The 10,129-nt window shown below is 45.5% G+C and overlaps 2 long non-coding RNA genes across 2 annotated transcripts; both read left to right on the forward strand.

Annotated features, from left to right (window-relative positions):
- Positions 1 to 757: 757 nt before the first annotated feature.
- On the forward strand, positions 758 to 4,154 carry LOC128342537 (uncharacterized). Its single transcript, XR_008315053.1, has 4 exons — positions 758 to 1,122; positions 1,283 to 1,316; positions 2,311 to 2,478; positions 3,020 to 4,154. It is a non-coding gene; the product is annotated as an uncharacterized LOC128342537 (long non-coding RNA).
- Positions 4,155 to 4,189: 35 nt separating this feature from the next.
- On the forward strand, positions 4,190 to 6,395 carry LOC128342538 (uncharacterized). The gene is made up of 2 exons (XR_008315054.1): positions 4,190 to 4,919; positions 5,085 to 6,395. It is a non-coding gene; the product is annotated as an uncharacterized LOC128342538 (long non-coding RNA).
- The last annotated feature ends 3,734 nt before the right edge of the window (positions 6,396 to 10,129 follow it).

The raw sequence follows: 10,129 nt of genomic DNA on the forward strand, positions 1-10,129 counted from the left end.
TTAAGTAGTTTACATAAATATGAATAAATTTTAAAAATGGCTCCCTGTCCCCCAAAGGGCTCAGAATCTAAAAAAGAAACATAAGATAGACACCAGCAACAGTCACTGGAGGGATGCTGTGCTGGAGATGGATAGGGCCAGTTGCTCTCCCCCTGCTACATATAAGAGAATCACCACTTTTAAAAGTTGCCTCTTTGCTCTTTTAGCTGGGATACTAGTAGTAGCAACAACGACGACGACGATGATGATGATGATGATTAATCAAATGCAGTCAATAACATCTAGTAGATTGTGTGTAAATATAATAATAATAATAGTAATAACACATATAATTATTTTAAAATATATATCTTTATTGAGAAGATAGAAAGCACCATGGCCCTCAGTTCTTGTTTCTTTCATGTTACTATTATCTGTATACTGTTTTTCAACAAAAAGCAAACTCTTCTCAGAGCAGTTTGCACAGGGGTAAGGTTTGCTGTCCCCAGAGGGCTCACAGTCCACTCAGAAAGAAGGGAGACCCCAGCAAGAGCCGCTGGAGGGATGCCGTGGTGGGGCTGGACAGGGCCAGATGCTCTCCCCCTGCTTAACCGAAAGGGCATCACCGCTTTGCTGGGTGCCCCGTTGCTCAGTCCACAGGGGGACCTTGCCTCTCCAAGCAGACCGGGCTAATCATTACTTGACTTTTATTTGAACATCTGCGCCCTGCCTTTCTCCACAGGCCCCAAGTGGCCAACCAAAACTAAAACCCCATAGAAAGCAAAAAGGTCATTTCCCAAAGCGCCATGAAATGGCAGAGCAGGCACTGGAAAACTACCCCTAGAAGACAAACAACCCTGTTCAAAGCAGCCATTGAGCAGCAACTGTTACCCAGTAACCATCAAGGATAGAACCCTGGCCCTGTTTGAGCAGGAATAACTGTCCTTCTGGCCTTCCTCTTCCCTGGGGGTTACCAACCTCTCCTCCTGTGCCTTTCAAAGCAACCCAAGAAAAGTGTCAGGAGATAAGGATCAGAGGAGGATCTGGGGCCCAATTCTCACTCAGCCTGAAGCTCCCTGGGGGGAATTGGGGCCAATCTCTTGCTATCTACCTAACCTTAGAATGTGGTTGTGAGGCTAAAAGGTGAGTGGGGAGCAAAGGAAGAGATCCATGTACATTCATTGCCCTGAGCTTTCGGCCAAAGGGTGGGTAAGACTATAATTGCTTGCTAGTGGCAAATTAGTATAAATATTCTGTCTATTTTGTGGGGAAATGTCTAACGTGATGCCTGTATAATTCACAGTTACATCTGGGGAATAGCTACAGCGAGAAAGAAGGTAAGCAGCTTCTTCTTCTTCTTCTTCTACTACTACTACTACTTCTCCTCCTCCTGCTCCTCCTCCATAAGCTTCTATACAGCGTTGGGTTTTTTTCATTTTTTGATAAGTAAAGAACCACATTTTCATTGATGCCAAAAGCCAGGAGAAGTTAACCAGTACGGGGCACATCGTGGGGGTGCCTCTGTTATGGCAAAAGAGATATTTCCAGACGGGATTGGGCAAGGTTCAGACCACAATGTGGGTCTAGACATTTAAATTTGCATTCTGATTGGGCAAGATCTCTAGGATTTTTAAATTGTATATGGAATTTTTAAATTGTATATGAAAGCACATGCTCCAATGCTGCAACCCCAAAGCCCATGCTCCACTGCTGCCACCCCAAAGCCCCGCGCTGCGCTGCTGCCACCCCAGACCCCGCGCTCCCCTGCTGGCCAATCTGCAGGCTAGAAATTCAAACAGATGCCAAAACTCAAAATGGAGACCGAAGGAGAAAGATTTTTTGTGATTGCAAAATAGAGTTCCAAAACAGCCGAAACAACAAAACGTTTTGTATCCGACATAGGGACGTTTTGTTTTGGCAACAAAATTTTCTGTTTTAAGCATTGGGTGTTTTGTTTCGGCTACAAAACAGCCAAAGCAGCCTGTTTTGTGCACAAAATGTTTTGTATCTGAAACAAAACGCACAACCCTAATTGAGTTTGAATGCTGGGCTCAAGATTTTGATGTTTTTCTGTCTATTGATAACATGGAAGGAATCATTTCACATGCAAATGTTTGAATTGGTTGTGTCATGCAAGGGTTCTGAGAACTATATTGACTAAAGAAATAGTTTGATTGCCTTGTCAGCAAGAAAGGTTTTTGCAGCCTAGGTGAGCAACTGGGCCTGACTGGTTGGATGATGCCGCATCTGTATTGGGCTTCTTCCATAACAGATGCCGAATTAGTAAATAAATCTAAGGCAGTCTAACATTTCTCAATGACTCTCTTACAGAGGTTGGGAGAAGCTAAGAAGAAGGAGAGAAGAGACTCTACAGTGGAAGAACAAACTTTGGGAAGAGCAGGATCAGCCCCTTTATCATTTCGGTTTCCATCTTCTGCTACACCTTCTTCAGTTCGACAGTATCCGCTTTTAGTAATCTGGTGACCGGAACGATACACAGTAAGTTTTCCAAATGTGGCAAAATACCAGGCTCTAGTTTCCCCAGGCACCATGAAATTGGGCCACACACCTCATGCAGTGGGGAAAGAGCAAGCCGTAAAAAATGACTCCTCCTCTTCCTGGCCCCAAAGCCAGAGCAGACTGGCCCACCAACCCTGTTCAAAGCAGGCCTTGATCAGCCACAGTAAGCATTGGAACCCTGGCCCAGTTTGAGCAGGGAGAACAGTATGACTGGTCTTCTCCTCCCTCAGGGTTGCCATCTTGCCCTGACCTTGCAGCATTCAAAGCATCCCAACCGATGTGCCAGGCGTCAGTATCTGATCAGGACTTGGCTTCCAATCCTCACCCAGACTAAAGGTCCATGGGGGAAACTTGAGCAATCTCTTGCTACTTTCCCTGCGTTATGAGACAGTTGTGAGGTTAAATCATGAGTGGGGAGCACAGGAAGAGATGGATGTACATTGCCCCAAGCTTTTGGCCAAAGGGTGAAATGAAAAAGTACTCAGAACATTGCCTAACACAATGTCTGTATCATTCACAGTTACTTCTGAGGAACAGCTACAACTGGAAACAAGGTCAGCTTCATGTTGTTGTTGTTGTTGTTGTTGTTGTTGTTGTTGTTGTTGTTATAGCCCAGTAAGCTTGCATACCACTTTGGGTTTATTCTCTCTTTTTGACAGTTAAAGCACCACATTTTCATTGATGCCAGGAGATGTTGAACAGTAGGGCACACATCTTGGGGTGCCTCTGTTATGGCACAAGAGATATTCCCAGACTGATTGGGCAAGGTTCAGACCACAATATGTGTCTGGACATTTAAATTTGCATTCTGATTGGGCAAGACCTCTAGGGTTTTTAAATTCTGTCTTGATCGAATTGGGCAAGATCTCTAGGATTTTTAAATTGTATATGGAATTGGGCAAGATCAAGGCCTGTGTGGGCCTCGATTTTTAAATTGCATCCCCCAGCTTGATATTGACATTTGTATTCTGATTGGGCAAGACCTCTAGGGTTTTTAAATATTGTAAGGAAGTGGGCAAGATCAGGGCCTGTGTGGGCCTCGATTTTTAAATTGCATCCCCCAGCTTGACTGAGCACACAATCTCTAGGTTCCCTTAGAGTGAATTGGGCACGATACCATCTTTTTTTTAAATTCCATGTCTGGGCAGCTTTAAGCCAGTGGACTGGAGTCCCATGAGCTTGGAATCTCCAATGGCTCAACTGGGCAAGACAATTGGTGTCTTTAAATTCTGTCAGGGCCTTGTGGACATATTTTTCAGCCAGGGGTGTAGTGTTAAATTTGGATCGACTGACCACCCACTTTTATTCATGCTCTTGATCAAGTCTGAATCAAATGGATCACGTTGCGTGTTTTATATGCGCTGTGTCCCAAGTCTTGAGTGACCCATGAAGAGATGACTTCTTGTTTAGTGCACTCATGGCCACCTCGGATCCTTATTCCATACTCAAGGAAAGCATTGATTTTGAATGCTGGGCCCAAGGTTTTGATGTTTTTCTGTCTATTGATAACATGGAAGGAATCATTTCACATGCAAATGTTTAAATTGGTTGTGTCATGCAAGGGTTTTGAGAACTGTCTTGACTAAAGAAATAGTTTGATTGCCTTGTCAGCAAGAATAGTTTTTGAAGCCTAGGTGGAAATCATGCTTTCTTGCACACAGATGGGGCGGGGGGGGGGGGGGAACCAACTTCTGTCCGAAGGTTGTGTCTTTGTTGAAGATGATGTTTAGCATTTTAGCATTCAAGACTCTTCAGACATGGATTGTGAGAACGCCCGGCCTGAGAAATTTACAACAGAGTGAATGGAGGCGAATGCACCTGCTTAAGGAGAGGAAGGCAGATCACCAAAGGCAGCAGGAGTCCTGTGGTGAGGACGGGGTGAGTAACTGGGCCTAACTGGTTGGATGAAACCCCATCCGTACTGGGCCTTTTCCATACCAGATTCCAATTTTTTTTTAAAAAAATTAAATTTCGGCACTGACATTTCTTAGTGACTCTCCTACATAGGTTGGGAGAAGTTAAGAAGAAAGCCAGAAGAAGCTCTACATTCGTCACATGCACTTTAGTAAGGGCAGGGTCAGCCCCTTGATCATTTCAGTTTCCCTCTGCTGCACCGATTGCAGTTCAACAGTATTCCTTTTTTTTTGCAATCTGTTGACCAGAATGATAAAGAGTAGGTATCCCAACTGTGGCAATCCATAGTCCAGGGCAGCACCACTCCGGCCCTCCTGTAGAAGTTTGACTACAATTCCCATTATCCCTGACTACCGGCCACTGTGGAAGTCATCCTAACTTCAACTGACTTGGATGTATGTCTTTTTGCATTAACTTGAATTCTTTTCCAAGCTATTCCAACCAGAGATGCACATCCCTAGTTGTCAGCGTCGCCAGAGTTTTCCAGAGGCCTCTCCTTTTTAAAGGTAGCTTGCTTGTTCAAATCGCTATGGATCTCTTCTCTATGTGTTAATGATGGAGATGCTTCTCCCCAAATAAAACCATTAACCATGCATTTGCTTCACAGTGGGTGGGAGGTTGCAGGACAGATAGGTCCCTACCTGCATGAGGTCTCACTTTTATTGTTGCAGACTTCTGCTGCTTGGTCAGAATGTTAGATCTGGAAAACAGCGTTGGAGAGAAGGACAGCGCACTCCATCCATCGGAGCTCTTTTTACCTCAAAGATATTGTCCTTATTATTGTTATTGCTGTTGTTGTTGTTACTGCAACTTTTAAGAGTGACGCATGCATGCCATATCTCTGTTTCTCTGTCCTGATCCGTTCAATCAATTCTGTTCAGTGATTATTTTCTATTTAGCGGATTGGGGGGAGCAACTGTCCCCATTCCGGGGTTGTTGCTGGGGTCTACCACCTTCCTTTTTAGATTGCGAGCCCTTTGGGAGCCGTCTTTCATATTTTATCTAAGTAAACTGCTTGGAGATGGAAGGGGAGCTGAAAAGGCTGGAGAACAGCAGAGACACTCCCAAGGCTGGCTTCTACGAATCCTTCGGTGGACTTCATTCTCCCCATGACTCCGATGACAGCAGCAATGGACTGAGAGAGAACCTACATTAGTCAGTCATTCAGTCATGTTTATTTACGGTCATAGACCAAAATAGAACCTACATTACGTGTTCAGGACTACAGAAATCCCCCTCCCCTTGGCCTCGTGAAGAGGGGAGGGAGTGTGTCCCAGCCCCGCTCTGCACGAGGCCCAAGAAGCGGGCCGATTGGCCCTTTGGGTTAGGGGGTGGGGTTTCGGCCGGGATCGGCCGATCCCCGCCCCGTTCTCCTCAGTTTTGGCCAGGCATTCCCCTCCCTCCCTCCCTGGTACAGAGCGGGTCTAGCGACTGGTCGCCCAACAGGGCCGAGTAGGAATTTTTTGCTCCCAACGCATTGGCCACTGTTGGGGTTTTTTTCGCCTACTCCGTTCTGTGTTCCAGGTGTGTAGTTAGAGTTAGGCTGGTCACAATGGCAGTAACAGTGCGGGCGGGGTGGTAATTCGAGGGTTAGAACATCGGTGAGCACCCTTGGATATTTAAAAGGGTGATTGGTCAATCGCTCCTTTGTGGCCTGTGCGGCACGGGGAGAATGGATTGCCATGAAACCTGCTTCAGGACTTCACCCACCTTTGGGCTGAGCGGTCCGGGGTGGGCGAAGACCTTGAAGTATCCAGATCCTCTCTTACGAAAGGGGGGTTGGCTTTGAAGGAAGTGGGCGGGGCGTACCTGCCCATTTCCTGAGCCAGGGTGTGTCGCCCAGTAAGGTGCTGGGTAGGACGTCAGAGTTCTAACCCGGTCCTCTTGGCCTGCACTGTTCTCTAAGGGTGATTAATCACCTGGTGTTCCAGTCCGCCATGTCTTTTGTTACAGTTAATAAAGTTGTGGCCCTTTTACCCATACTAAGTCTACGTGTCTTCTTGGGCTGGGGTCTGGGGACAAGGATTCCACTTTTGTGTGCTGATCCAGGCACACACTGCCTTGATTCTTCCACTCGGAACAAAACTCATTCCGCACACAGATGAAAAAGATCAGAGGGAACATTTAGAGGCACTCTTACCCCTGGATTTCTGGGTGAACTCCAAGGCCTCCACACATCCTGGGGTCCCCAACATCCATTTTAGTCTATCCTGGCCCATTGTTTTCCAGGCGACCGAGCATGACTGTTGCCTGCACCGGAGTTGACTTCTGCTTTAAAGACAATGGGGGGAGTGGGGAAAGAAATATATATGATGGAAATATGTTACGCCGCGTGCTGAAATGTTCCTGCTAATGCATATTTGCATAAATATAACTGGTTTTTAGTCATACATTCTTGTGAGTTCAATTTCTGTTTGTGTTCTAAGGAACCCACGTGTAAATGATACTGCATGTGTCATGGGGTGTGTGTATGTGTGTGTGTGTGTAAGGGATGGTGCTTAACTTGCAGTGGAGGGTGGGGGCTACAAAGGCCTTCAGTTCCAGGCTCCAAAATCACCTCGGTGCACCTCTGGGAAAACTGCAAGGGAAGCTCTGATTCTCTTCTCCACTCAGGGGAAGACAGGGGAAGGTTTTTCTCTCAGTTCCCCTTTCGGATGAACCACTGTGCTATACCAGATAGCACAGTAATAATTGGCCTCAACTTCAGCCTGGATACTGGTGATGGTTAAGTAGCCGTTGTCTCCAGAGGCAGAACCAGTGAACCGATCTGGGATCCCTTCTCCTCTGCTGCAACCACTACAGTGCACAAAGCGAGGGGCCTGTCCAGATCTCTGTTGATACCAGTAAAAGCTGCCTCAGTGACCACCACTGCTTTTCGTGCAGGTGAGTTTTGCTGTTTGGCCCAGGGACACAGACTGGGAGGCAGGCTGAGTCACACTTGCCTGGGAATGGACACCTTTACAAAAAAGACAAACCAACAGTCAAGATATCCGTACATTAATTCTGCCTTCATATAGCAATAGCAATAGCAATAGCACTTACATTTATATACCGCTTTATAGCTGGAGCTCTCTAAGCGGTTTACAATGATTTAGCATATTGCCCCCAACATTCTGGGTACTCATTTTACCGACCTTGGAAGGATGGAAGGCTGAGTCAACCTTGAGCCCCTGGTCAGGATCGAACTTGTAACCTTCTGGTTACAGGGCGGCAGTTTTACCACTTGGAAGGATGGAAGATAAATTGCTTTGTGGTCTGAATGAATGAATACTGAAGATGAATACTGAAGATAAATTGCTTTGTGGTCTGAGAGCAATGTGATTTGGGCCCTGCATTCCCTTACCTGAGCAGTAATTGAGAAGCGTCAAGAATAACAGAGTCCAGGCCATGGTGAGCTCTCTAGAGCAGTTTAACTGCCTGAAGTCAACAGAGAACCATGCAGGATCTTCCCTTTCCTTCCTTAAATCCTCCATCGCTGAAGAAAAGCCCCTTGATGCAAATTTGTTCTCTGATCATTGGCTCTGCTGGAGCTTCATAAAGTTGTTCCGTCAAGTTGGTGGCAACCGCTGGCGACCATAGAGCCCTGTGTGATTTTCTTTGGTAGAATACAGGAGGGGTTTATCATTGCCATCTCCCACACTGTGTGAGATGATGCCTTTCAGCACCTTCCTATATTGCTGCTGCCCAATAGAGGTGGTTTCCATAGTCTAGGAAACATACCAGTGGGGATTCGAACCTGCAACCTCTGGCTCTCTAGGCAAGTTCCTTCCCCACTGTGCCATTAGGTGGCTTGGAGCTTCATAACCTCTCTGAAAATACGTGTTCCTCTAGGAACATAGGAAGCTGCCTTATATTAAATCAGACCACTGGTCCATCTAGCTCACTCCTTTCTATACAGACTGATAGCAGCTTCTCCAAGGTAATGTAGGTGAAGAGATGAAATATTTTTCAAATCTAAACTATATAGTAATGTAGGATTCAAATAAAGAAACAGAACACACAATTTGCAGTTTATGCTAAACACCTTTTGGAGTTTTTTGATCTTCAGAGATGATTCATAGATGTCATGAATAAATAAATAGCCATACAAGTCCTATTTAAACACATTTTGAGAACGTAACCGCCAAGGCCTTTGATTTTCCTCCACATGTACGGACTCCTTACAATCATTACATAAATGTTAATTTCCTTTGCAATTGAGAGAGCCAGGCAACTGCAATATTTTTTTTAAAGATACATACATTGATTGATTGATTGTTTGTTCAAATAACAACCTCCTTCTACCTGGGTTCTACCCGGATTTGGGTGCTGTGTGTACTCCCAATTTTTAGTTGTGTGGAAGCAAGGTTGGAGGAAAACCTGGGTAGCTTTTCCTCCTACCTTGCTTCCACACAATCGGGTCTCCACAACCAAAAATTGGGAGCACAGATAGCTCCCAAACCCAAGTAGAACACAGTTTTGGGTTGTGTGAATGACCTCGATATGTGACCAGAGTTTCTGCATTTAACCATATGCGCACTTTGGCCCTGAGTGGCACAAGGCAAAGCAGAACCCCTCTAAAGGAGACAGTTGCAGGCACAGAACACATTCAGGTTTGGGAGCCCTCACTTTGAGAAGGAGGAATGAAGGTTTTTGTCTCAGTTCCTCATTCGCCTGTGCCACTGTGATACACAGCAGTACTCCACTCCCTGGCCCCACAGTAATAATTGGCCTCATCTGCAGCCTGGATGTTTGTGATGGTTAAATAGCCAGTATTCCCCGATGCAGACCCAGTGAACCGATCTGTCGTAAATCAGAAGGCGAGGGGCCTGTCCAGGCTTCTGTTGATGCCAGTAGAAGTAGTCACCCCAGTTATTACCACTGTGTCTTGTGCAGGATAGTTTAACTGTTTGACCCAGGGACACAGACTGAGTGGCCAGCTGATTCACCATTGGCTGTGTCCTGACACTTTTACAAGAAACACAAAACAGCAATCATGGCCTTAGTACCTTCTCCCTGCTCTCAGATAGCACATCATCGCTAGGTTTCTCCCTTAAATACAGAGCATCAATTGCTCTGAGGTCTGTGCTTCAGGTTATGCAAACTGCATCCTCCTCACCATTACCTGAGGCGTAACTGAGAAACGTGAGGAGAAACAGAGACCAGGGCATGGTGGTGAAAGGTGAGGCAAGAGTGTAGATCTGTCTCGAATCTTCCTTCTTCTTTTTTACATCCCCCAGGAACTGAAGAATGGTCCACCATGCAAATCTGTTCACGCTCATTGGCTGTGGTCGAAATGGAACTCTTCCACTGGAGGAGGTGATACCTGAGCTCAGCCAATGACATGAGGTCAAGGTTGACCTCAATGGCATGAGACCAAACTTGATCCATGATTTAATGTAAACATAAAACCATAAATTGATGCAATGTAAGTTGCCATAAGTTGCATTCATTTCCTGTAATTGTATATATTTTTTCTTTTTGTTTCTGTTTTTGTTTTCTGGTCGTGGACTGTAATAAATGTTAGCTAATCTCAAAAAAGAATGAAAAATGAAAGGCAATAAATGGCCATTGGGAGGATATACCACCCTCTTCCACTGCTTAATTTTATTTGTTACAGAGGGTGCATTTTCTTCTTGATGGATGAAACCGCATATGAACGGGGCCTGTCTCTAAACCATCCCAGAGTTCCAGACTATGTTCTTGGGTAGAGAAAGACATATTTTGGACCTTGATT

The sequence above is a fragment of the Hemicordylus capensis genome, chromosome 2, assembly GCF_027244095.1.
Source record: "Hemicordylus capensis ecotype Gifberg chromosome 2, rHemCap1.1.pri, whole genome shotgun sequence".
Lineage (NCBI taxonomy): Eukaryota > Metazoa > Chordata > Lepidosauria > Squamata > Cordylidae > Hemicordylus > Hemicordylus capensis.